This window comes from Euprymna scolopes, chromosome 1 (genome assembly GCF_053919585.1).
Source record: "Euprymna scolopes isolate OS-2025 chromosome 1, ASM5391958v1, whole genome shotgun sequence".
Lineage (NCBI taxonomy): Eukaryota > Metazoa > Mollusca > Cephalopoda > Sepiida > Sepiolidae > Euprymna > Euprymna scolopes.
The window spans coordinates 100665541-100676710 of NC_136482.1; the positions used below are offsets into that span (position 1 = coordinate 100665541).

Consider the following 11170-nt stretch of genomic DNA (forward strand, 5'->3'; position numbering starts at 1 on the left):
GTGCATGGCGATAAGGCCTTGTCCCCGATGGAAAGGAGTTAAATACCTACAAACAAAAAGACAACGAAAACATCCATAATTTTAGTAATATACCTAGACCACCATTGAACCAGTATTTATTCTAAACCAACTGTTTCATTGAATAATATTTCAGAAAAATATTTAATTTTTAAAGATATTTTTTAAGCACCTATCTGCCCCTAATTCATTCAAAATCAGATTTTTAATTTAAAAAAAAAAAAAACTTTAAACTGGTAAATTCAGTTTAAATGTATTTCTTTTATGTTGAACCATAATATTTCATTGATCCACAAAAAAAAAAAAAAAAAAAAAAATCTTTAAGAGATATGTTTTTTTTTTGCTAAATTTTGTCTTAACACCGAAAGCAAATTAATTCCTATTTTAATTACGTAAATTATTTAGTGATATGGGTCTTAGCATTACTCATAATACACAACTTTTTACTTAAATCAGGTTTAATAAATAAATAACACTAAGCTATATATAACAAGTTTGTAGGCAAGGAAAAACATTTTTTATTTTAAAAATTATATAAAATTTCAGTACCCCGACCCTGCAGTAAAATAAGTAGTGTTGGGACAATTCCTAAATTTTTTCTGATTCCGATTCCAGGAAAATGTTGATTAAAGATTCTGATACCAAGTACGATTCCGATTCCCGTGGAATTGTTGTTTTGAAATATACCATTATATAATCGAAAGTTTTTGTGTAGCGAAAAAATTTGGTACAGCAAATAAGTGGAAATACAATTAAGGGAATTTTGAAAAAGATTTGATTTTTTTTGTAAAATTTCTTTAATTGAAGATAAAAGTCAAAACAAATATTTTAACCATGAATTAAACATGCACCATGAAATTAATAACAATCAATTTCAGGAGTTATTTTATATATTAAAAAATTTAAAGAAAAAGGTCAGTCATGATTAATTCAACAAAAATATAAAAACATCAAATTTCAAGGGGAATAACATGTTTTTTTTTTAATCTTTTGATATTCATCTTTTTGTTTTATTTTCTCTTTATGTTCGATAACTTTTTAAAATTTAACATTTTTTTTTTTTTGCAGCTTCAATCACTAACTGATTTTTATTCCACTTTCTAGAATATTCTTATTTCTAAATGAAATTTAAAAATAACTAAATCTTTGATTAAATTTTTAGCCTTTTACATTCAATCGTCTCAAATTATTCCTATTTATTTATTTGACCTTTTTAAAAATATCTTTAACAATAATGTTATTTTTTAAATCTAAATAAATTGGCTTGGTAAATGTTACCTTACGCTACAACAGAACACCGATAATTTGTTTTTTTTTAAAGGTATTCGACGTAGCGGACAACTAGGTGTATCAGAATTTTTGTAAGAATTTTTGACACCCCCTAACATGAAACTGTGAATAAAATATAAAAAACTCATAATTTCTCTTTTAAAAGTGGGTTGTTTATTTTCTTTATGGATTATACTAGCAATACACATGAAAAAATTGAAATAGCTTGAAATATTTCAATATTGGTATGCATAGAAAGAGCTTGATGAGCTAAGAAAGAATCTTTTTAAATTTTTAAAATCTGATTAAAATTAAGGAAGTTATGGCTATTTTTGTGCCTCACACATTTGGATATTTTTCCCTCTTTAAGACCATATGCGTTTCGTCACATTTTTTACACTACTTTTTCAGTAAAAATGTCATATCTTTGTTAAAACACAAGACTAAGAAATGAAATTTACCATATAAGTGTATTTTTGTACAAGGAATCAGAATATGCAACTGAAAATCTCCCAAAGTTTATGGTTTCCAAATAATCTGCAGTAAATGTGCATAAATATGCAGCAATTCCTTAAAAATGCCATGTATCCATAAACAGAAAAGAAGTTGGAGAACTCAAAGTTGAATTGTAATGTGCTTTATGTACAAAAAACTTAAATCTAAACATAAGACCATTTAAAAATGAATATATTGCAATATTTCTTTGGTATTATTGTAGATTAACACCTTCTGTTTAACCCCACTCAACTCCTTCTGACCACCCCTCCAAAATGTGATTCTACCTTTTTAGGAAATTATGTATAAAATGCCATGAAAAACTTTAATGAAAGATAAACAAATTATTTTAGAATTGAATGTAAAATAATTTCCTATTACAGGTCATTCTAGCATTTTAGGGCAGTTAACTGTTTTTTTTTTCTATGGGAAAATATGCATGCTTTTTTTTTTTTTTTTTAAGATGATTATGTGTAGTTTTAAGAGGGTTTCTATGCAATGAGAATATGGGGAGGGTTGCCATTCGGACTTTGAATTAATTGTAGGGCTAAGGAAAATTATGTGCGAACATACTGAAAACTTGACAGAGACAAAGCTAACAAAAACAATATTAGAGGGGGAGCGGTTAGTTTCACAAACATTTACTGTAAAATAATTCATCATTTCCTGGCCATTCTAGCATTTTAGGACAGTTAACCAATTTATTTTTATGTGTATTTTTCTTTAAGGAAGGATCTATTTTTTGTTTGTTTGTTTTAGATGCTTGTATGTGGCTTAGAGGTATTTTGTTGGGGGGGGGCTTGCCACTCGAACTTAGTGTTATTGTTAGGGTTAAAGAGTGTTTTAGGAGACTTGCCACACATAATTTGTATTAGAGGTGAAGTTAAGAGAGCTTTTTTTCAAAGAGAGCGTTCAAAAATTTGTTGATTTCTATTTTCGAGGTTGAAGGTGTTAATTCCATAGGCCGTTTATACTACGCTGAGGCAGGTTGTAAAAATATCTTTCGCTTAATAAGTAGAAAAAAAAAATAACGAAATAAAAAGCTTCCTAATTGTAGTTTGATGTGTTTTCTAACTGCTTTTAAAATTTCAAGAATATTAATATAGATTTTGAGGGTTTGTATTACTATACACATAGATTCGAAAAAGTTGTCAAAAAAACAAATATATAACAAATAAATGTTATCAAAAGCAAGTTACTTTTCTACCTAACTGGATAATTTTTTAGTGTTTTTATTTAATGTAACATGTTTATTCAGCTTGAAAACAGTATTTACCGATGTTTTGGAAAATTTAAAATGGCGCCCGACTCTCTTGAAACGGTAAGTTTGGGGAAAAGAGTTAAAAATAAAAAAGTAGACAAAATACTGCTAGAAACTCGCTCAATATATGTTACCGTGACGTAGGCTGACATATATTCGGTGAGTTTTTAACAGTATTTTGTATAGTTTTTTTTATTTTTAACTCCTTTTCTCAAACTTACCGTGTCAAAGAGAGTCGGGCCGGGCGCCATTTTTAATTTTCCAATGCATCGGTAAACACTATGTTTTTCGAGCTGAATAAACATGTTACATTGAATAAAAACACAAAAAATATATCCAGTTTGGTAGAAAAGTAACTTATCTTGCCTTTGATAACATTTATTTGTTATATATTTGTTTTTTGACAACTTTTTCGAATCTATGTATAAACGAGATTTTGATACTTATTTTGATTTTGAAAAAAAAACATTTGTGGCTGTTCGCAGTAAAACATTGTTTTAATTCGTTGTTCAAAACTAATTTAAAGAATAAAAGTGCATGCAAGCTATATATCTACAAAAGTTTTTGTTTTTTTAACCATGTTTTTAAATTTGACGAGAAATGTGAGAAATTGCAACAGATTCATAATGCCGAATTGGTTGGGATTGTTATTATACATTCTGAAAACCGAATAGTTCTAAACTAATGTTATTCTGATAACAAAATAGCTCTCATTAAACATATAAGAACATTTATATTCATATTTTCATGTTTTTCTTAATTCATTCTTGAATAAAAATTAAAGAACGCGTGTTGTTTATACACTGTGCTATTGCTGATTCTACAGGCTGGAGCTGCTGCTGCTGCTGCTTCTAGTAATACTAACTTCATTTGACCAAATTCGAGAAATAGAAACAATTTTTTTTTCAGGTAGGTCCTTTTAAATTATCAATTACCGCGGTCCTACTCAACATAAAATAATACTTTTAATTGATAAAGATAGTAAAAAGATTGATTTACTTACTACTGGGTATCCGAAGAATTTTTTTTTCAAAATGTTCAATACTCGTCATATTAAAGTCTTATTTTTAACACAACAAAAAAAGAAATGGTCAAAAATATTTCGGACACTTGACAGTATTAAGATTAACACCTCTTCTAATTGGTTCCCAAATTTCATGACGAAATTCTTCATACAATCACGGTACGGACCTTTAGAGAACAGGGGGGATCATTACAAAACCTTACCGAAAACGCCATTTTATGACGTTCACATTTTTATCACTTTATTTGCTTAAAACTCTTAAAATATATAATGTACATTCATATTCATTAATTCATTTGAAAGTATATTCATTTCCGAACAAAACAGTAGTAATTTGAAGACTTGAAGTGCTTTGGTTTAAAAAATATGGCTATTTTAGTAGAACTACCTTGAAATCTGTGATTATCCAAAGCGTTTTTTCGTCCGTGTGTATTACTAATTATACTTATACTTCCAAAATAAACTATTAAAGTTGTTTTAAAAGTAATAGAAATATTTTTTTTTATTTTTTAAAAACAGTAATGAAATTAATTGAATTTTATGAGTTAAGTATTTTTCAATTTTTAAACTTTAAAAATCTATCAAAATTTTTCTATTGATTCAATTTTTACGATATTTTCAGGGTCAATGTGAAATTTTATGCTCTTTCCAATAAACTGAATATAATATTTTAGACAAACGTTTTTTTTTTTTTAATTCACGCCCCACCCCATTTTCAAGTGTCTATTAAAAAGTAAATAATTTACTCACCAAAGTTTTATATATCACAAATTGAAGATAAAAGATCAATAAATAATATATTCAAATTTAAAACAAAAAAAGTAGTGTTTTTTTAGAAATTTACCTTTTTTCTTTTTAAAAACCACGTTGTTTGTTTTTCTTTTGTTTTGTTTTTTAAATGAAACCTTGGTCCTTGCTCCTTTAATTGAAAATAAAATTAGGGCGCGAATTACATTTTTCGAGTAGTTATAAGCTTGGAAAGACAGGGGGTCAAATTAATTCATGCCTCCCATTTTGAAATGTCTATTAAAAAGTAAATAATTAATTTACTCACCAAAGTGTTATATATCACAAACTGAAGATAAAAGATCAATATATTCAAATTTAAAACAAAAAAGTAGTTTTTTTTTTTTAGAAATTTACCTGTAAAGTCCGAAGTTTAAAACCTTTTTTAAAAAAAAACAAACACGTTTTTTGTTGTTTTTTTTTAATGAAACCTTCGTCCTTGCTCCTTTAATTGAAAAAAAAAAAATTAGGGCTTGAATTACATTTTTCGAGGAGTTATAAGCTTGGAAAGACGGGGTGGAATTATTCAATATTTCTCATAAAATTTCTGACACACCTAGCGGACAACCAATCTGATAATCAAACCTGCCGCAAATTTACCGTTTGCATGGTATGAACCCCTAGACTTAGGGACTATTTTGTGCCATTTCACCACCTTCGGTAGTGTTTTTCTTACATGATATGTTTGTATGTGAACGGGTGCAGTGAATTGTCTTATCACATCGCGTAGGAATCTTTCTAATAAGAGAATTTAAAAAAAAATTTTTTTTTTAAATGTGGTTCATTTTTTTTTTTTTTTTTTTTACAGTTTTTAACGTTTTTTTAATTGATCAAAAAAGTTTTCACGAGCGGTTTGCAAAAACATAAGCAGCAAACACATGTTTTTGTTTTTCATTCTTTTTTTTTGGGGGGGGGGATTCCATTAACAGGTGCTTCTGCAGTTTAACCGTTTTTCCGTAAGTAACACGCCGACATTTACCATTTCACAAAGTTCTGTTTACATGGGGGGGGGGGGCAGAACTTTGTGAAATGGTAAATGTCGGTGTGTTACTTACAGAAAAACGGCTAAGCACCTGTTAAATTACACAAGTTCCCAAAAAAGAATGAAAAACATAATATGTTTGGTGGTTATGTTTTTGTAAACCGCTAAAACTATTTTTAGATCAATTAAAAAGCATTAAAATTACATAAGAAAAAAAAAAAAAATAAATAAACCACATTTTTTTTTTTTAAACTTGATTTGAAATGACCACTTAAAGATTCCTATGCGATATAAGACACTTCACTACGCCTGTTTGCACGAACAACACTACCAAAGATGGTGAAATGACACAAAATAGTCCCAAGGTCTAGCGGTTCATACCATGCAAACGGTATATTTGCAGCGGGTTTGATTATCAGATTCGTTGTCAGCAACCTCGAATACCCCTAAAAATCAAATCAGAGTGGTCGGGGTTCTGTTGTAGCATAAGGTAACATTTACCATTGGTTTATTTCTATAAATATTTTTATAATATAATTATATACTTATCGTCCTTTAATGTTTATTCTTATTTAATGTCTTAATTTACATCTTTATTTCTATATAAAAAAGTAAATTTTTGGTAATTGTTTATTTCTATTGTTAAATAAAAGTAATTTGAACTTTCAAAATCGCCTCCGTCTTAATGCTGATTCTGACCTTTTTATTTTTTGTTAGGAGTCGGGAAACATTTACCTATGCTCACATCACAACTGTGATACCAGGCATCATTTTCATTTACTAATGGAAGAGTGTCGGTTAAAAAAAAAAAAAAACTTGGCAAAAGATAAGCCCCCTTTTTTAGTCGCCAGTTGGAAAAATCACTGATTTTGAACATGATTTACTCGCAATGAGAGCACTGCAAAATCTTTTTTCTTTTAGAGTTAAGTATTCATCAACTTTTTTATGGACTTCACATAGGCTGTTTTATACATAAATAAACTTCGCTCACAAATGAAAACAATGTTACCTTGCAGCCCCTAAAGTTTTGCAACAGAGCAAACAGATAACTAATCATGGGCCTCAAAGTTTCAAAACAGACAGCACTTATGTGACGGAATAAGAAAACTCATTAAGATAAATAAAGATTACCTTTAAAGTAGTTAATAAAATTCTTGTATATCATTAAATATGACGTTTTTATCATAAATTTTTGACAGTATCAATCTCACATTAAACAAAAAATTCAACTTAAAAATAAGAAAGAATCGTAAATCTATGGTATTTTTTAACGATGCGATTCCGATTCTCTCCAAAATACACAATTCTTATGATTAACGATTCCGATTAATCGTCCCACCACTAAAAATAAGGTTTTCTTTCCTTTGATCACACATTTCCAGACTAGTCCAAGTTTTTTTTAAATAGCGTTTTCAAATTAATATATACTAAAATCAGTTGAATTGCCTAGAAAAAGAAACTTTGTAAACATTAATTTTTAAAAGATTAAAATTCCATTATTCCAAAATGTTTCGTTACAACAGATTTTTAATTGTTTAATTTTTTTTAAATATTAAGTTTTTATATAAACATGGCTCTTGTCAGCTATTTTATCTCCAGATTAAAACCGATTTGAAAATATTATTGCACAAATATTAAGCATTTTGTAAGGCCCCCCCCCCATATTTTGTTTGCCTCTTTTTACCGAACAAAAGTATGGAAGCCGACATGAACATTCAGTAAAACCGTATTTCATATTTAATATACAAATGTTTAGAATATTATTAATCATTAAACTGTGTAAATCTTAAAACCTAACAAAATTATAACAAAGATTAATTATTAATTGCAGTTTGAAGAAAATAAATGAAGGTTTTAAAAAATCATTAAGTCGCTTCTGCTTTTCCATAGTTCGTATAGTTAACACAAGTCTGACGTCACGGAATCATACTTTCTTTTTTTCACATTGTTTTGGAGATACCTAATTCAAAATTTAGCCGAACTTCTCAGTTTCCAAATGTCACCGTGAAAAATTTTTTCATTATAACCTATGTTACCGTGCTATTTTTTAAATAATATTTTTAAGTTTCCCAATATCATTTTTTATTAAAATGTTAGATATCGTAAAACTTAAATACTATTTAAAAAAAAAAAAAAAAATAGAGGGCGATACAAGCGACCTGTGATCTTTCTAATTCACCAATCAGTTTGTCTCTCCAATGCTATCTGGTTCGGAAGTCGGTGATCATTTTAAATTTCTCTCTCATTCTAGAAATTAAGTATTTGTTTTTTTTGGGGGGGGGGCATTTTGCAATTTACAGACCATTCTAATTTTAGATAGTGTTTTCATGTTTAAATTCCGGGTTTGTGTTACTGTACACAGATTCGAAAAAGTTGTCAAAAAACAAATATATAACAAATTTTATCAAAGGCAAGATAAGTTACTTTTCTACCTAACTGGATACGTTTTTAGTGTTTTTATGTAACGTAAAATGTTTATTCAGCTCGAAAAATATACTGTGTTTAACAATATATTGGAAAATTCAAAATGGCGCGAGACTGTTGAACACGGTAAGTTTGGGAAAATGAGATAAAAATTAAAAAAACTATACAAAATACTGTTAGAAACTCATTCAATATGTTACTGTGACATAGGTTGAAATATTTGGTGGGTTTTAACCAGTATTTTTATAGTTTCTTATTTTTAACACCTTTTCCCAAACTTAGTGTTGAACAGAGAGTCGGGCGCCATTTTGAATTTTCCAATACATCGGTAAACACTGTTTTTCGAGTTGAAATAAACATGTTAGAATAAATAAAAACTGTAAAAAATTATCCAGTTAGATAGAAAAGCAACTTATCTTGCCTTTGATGACATTTATTTGTTATATATTTGTTTTTTGATAACTTTTTCGAATCTATGCGTACTGTAATACAACCCCAATGGTTTTATAAATAACATTAATTTAGTAGTAGCACATGCTCGCTTTTGTAAATGATTATTTGGCAATTATCTTTCCATTCTGTAATCGCCTAAAAATTAGAATCTCATTTTTACTTTTCGGTGAAAAGTTCTTGGGAGGCGTTTAAACACACTGGAAAAATTACCTTATGTTGGATAAGGACAGTTAATGATTCACGGTACACCCCTCCCCCCCAAAAAAAAACTTGCAAGTGAACAGTTTATGTATATTTTTATCTTCTGATATCAAATTTGTTAGCTTCTACATTATTTATTAATCGAAAAACAAATTTGAAAATTTTCTTTGTTTATTGCGTGCCACCCATGTGTTCGTTTACAATTGGATGGGATAGTTAATGAAGCTTTCTCAAATTGAATAAGATCGTATTTGCTTCCAAAAATAATTTAAAGCAAAAATAATTTAAGGACTTACTGATCCGCGCTATTTTTTTAAATCGTATTTCCGAGTTTAATTAAAGTTTTATTATGCTTTTTTTTTTATTCAATTGTAAGGTGCAGAATAGGTACAAAACACCCTCCCCATGTTAAGAATGGCTTTTTAAATAATGTTATTTCAGCACGGATCAATAAGTGCATGAGTGCCAAGACAGGAAACGTAAATTTATTTTAACAAATCTTAAACTTACCGATTATCTTTTTAACAATCCCACAAATTTATTTCAAATTAAAAATATTTGAAGTATTTGTGTGTAAGTAGACACGCATGCGCGATACAGATATGAGTGTTTTGGGAAGAACTGGAAAATGAGGTTAAAACCGTGGCTAACGACGGTCACGTCACGTTAAAAGTCACGACATGAAATTAAGCAATCACTAAGCAAACGTTTATTTGAATGTTCGGAACGTTTTGATTAGATTATATTTTCATGATAATGAATTAGAAAATCACTTTGTACAATTATACTATGTACCGAGAAGAAACAAAATATTTAAAAGAAAAAAAATCATTTACTTTGTGATGATTTGAGAAAATTAGTAAAATATGAAGGGGGAAGGGTTATATCATGGTCATGCATGTACGTCTTTTCAGCGCTCCAAATTCTTTCGAAAGACGCCATTCTATACGCTTATTCGATCTGTAGTTTTACAATTACATCAAAATTTAAGATGTAACAAAGTCAATATTCATAATTCATTAATATCCCCTTTTGGGTTTGTTTTACAATCCATAGAGGTACAAAAAAGTGGTAAAAAAATATGAATAAATAAAATAAGTGTCATAGAAGGCAAAATAAATTCTTTTAGTGGTTTTACTAACTTTAAAAGTTTTAAATTAAAACGTTTATTCGGTTCGGAAAACATAGTATCAAGGCAAGAGGAAGAGCGTTAGGTGAGAACAAGAAATCGACACCTACATATTTCAAGTTTTGATAATGACTTCAAAATATTATACAAAATACTGTTAGAAACTCACCCGAAACTTTAATATTTGAATATTTAGGTGTCAATTCGCGGCTATTTTTCTCGTTCTCACGTAACGTACGAACCGAATAAACGTTTTAAAGTGAGTAAAACCACTAAGAACTTTCCCAGATGGGTAAAAGAGTACCTTATCTTGTCTTTGATAACATTTATTGGTGCTTCTACATTATTGGGACGAGATTTTGTATTTTTTTTTTTTTTTTTTTTTTGTCAATTCTAATAAGTTACAATGGTAGCTTCCGAATTATGCAGTTAAAATTACATGATTACTGAATTATAAATCAAAATTTTTTTTTTTTAAACTTTAATCGTGAAAAATTGCCGCCAGCTTTGTTTAATTCGAACGGAAAATTACCTCCTTGTTGAATTCTGTTTTACGATCGTTTTCAAATTCTATTTTTTTTATTTTCTTTAATAAAAAATTTGGTATTTTTTTACCTGCTCCAGCGTAGTATAAACGCCCCCAAACCACCCATGTTAAGAACGGCTTTTGGAATAAACACTTCCCAATCTCCATGTTAAGAACGGCTTTCGAGGTTGGGGTGTTTATTCCGAAAGCCGTTCTTAACATGGGGAGGTTGGGGTGTTTATAATACGGTGGGACAGTGGGACACGTCAAATTTACCACAAATTTTCTACCTGATCAATTTTCGTAATTTTTTGATATAATCATCTTAAAATACGAGGAATACGTAGATACCACTGTTTTCATGTGAAATTCAGTTTTATGATTTCCGAAAATCTCGTCTCAAATTTCTAGAAGCGCCAATTTATTTATACATTTTTTTTTGCCACTTTTACGTACCTCTGTGGATGGTAAAATATACCACCATTTTTTAAAGAAATTAGTATTTTGTTGGGTTTTTTTAACCTTATTAAAATAATAATAATAATAATAATAATAATAATAATAATTGAAGAGCAGAAAGAACTCTAAGTAACAAAATCAGG

At 28.8% G+C, this 11170-nt stretch overlaps 1 protein-coding gene across 3 annotated transcripts in view; it reads right to left on the minus strand.

Annotated features, from left to right (window-relative positions):
• Positions 1-11170, minus strand: part of LOC145259833 (RNA-binding protein 39-like) — a 138856-nt gene that overhangs the window by 126951 nt on the left and 735 nt on the right. Inside the window, exon 1 of one of the 3 annotated variants that reach the window (XM_080117999.1) lies at positions 9424-9504. The exons of the other annotated variants lie outside the window; for them this stretch is intronic. The gene's annotated coding sequence lies outside the window, so the exon portion shown is untranslated. Of the gene's footprint in view, positions 1-9423; positions 9505-11170 lie in introns of those variants that run through there. 3 annotated transcript variants of the gene reach the window in all.